Source organism: Anoplopoma fimbria, unplaced genomic scaffold (assembly GCF_027596085.1).
Source record: "Anoplopoma fimbria isolate UVic2021 breed Golden Eagle Sablefish unplaced genomic scaffold, Afim_UVic_2022 Un_contig_3241_pilon_pilon, whole genome shotgun sequence".
In the NCBI taxonomy this organism is placed as follows: domain Eukaryota; kingdom Metazoa; phylum Chordata; class Actinopteri; order Perciformes; family Anoplopomatidae; genus Anoplopoma; species Anoplopoma fimbria.
The window spans coordinates 1-507 of record NW_026554853.1 but is presented as its reverse complement, the minus strand read 5'-3'; the positions used below and the strand labels follow the sequence as shown (position 1 = coordinate 507).

At 42.8% G+C, this 507-nt stretch overlaps 1 non-coding gene across 1 annotated transcript; it reads left to right on the top strand.

The window, feature by feature from the left end:
* The first annotated feature begins 141 nt into the window (after positions 1 to 141).
* On the top strand, positions 142 to 261 carry LOC129088713 (5S ribosomal RNA). Its single transcript, XR_008531079.1, has one exon. It is a non-coding gene; the product is annotated as a 5S ribosomal RNA (ribosomal RNA).
* The last annotated feature ends 246 nt before the right edge of the window (positions 262 to 507 follow it).

Genomic DNA, 507 nt, shown 5'->3' with positions numbered 1-507 from the left:
TATAGCCACTTTGTACATTCTGATTTGACATTTAAAAGCTGTGAGTGTGTCTGGAAATCTGCAGGCGCTCCCTGTATAGACGAAAGAGCAAAGCGTGGTGATATAGTATCTTTAAAAGGCCCTTTGGTAGGCACAATATTTGCTTACGGCCATACCACCCTGAACACGCCCGATCTCGTCTGATCTCAGGAAGCTAAGCAGGGTCGGGCCTGGTCAGTACTTGGATGGGGAACCGCCTGGGAATACCAGGTGCTGTAAGCTTTTTCACTCCTCTTTACAAAAAGCAGAGGGCGCTGCTGCTTTTTCAGTGGACACCGACAGGGTGGGAAGGATATAGCTAGATCATGACTTGCCGGTATAGAAATGACACAAATCCAGTTAAATGATGGCTTTCATCATTCCTAAACTCATCATCATTTTCTTTTCAATTTTATGCTAACGTATTCTACATTTCAACAGTAAATATTAATATTTTTACTGCACTACATTGTGATCCTTATAGCCACT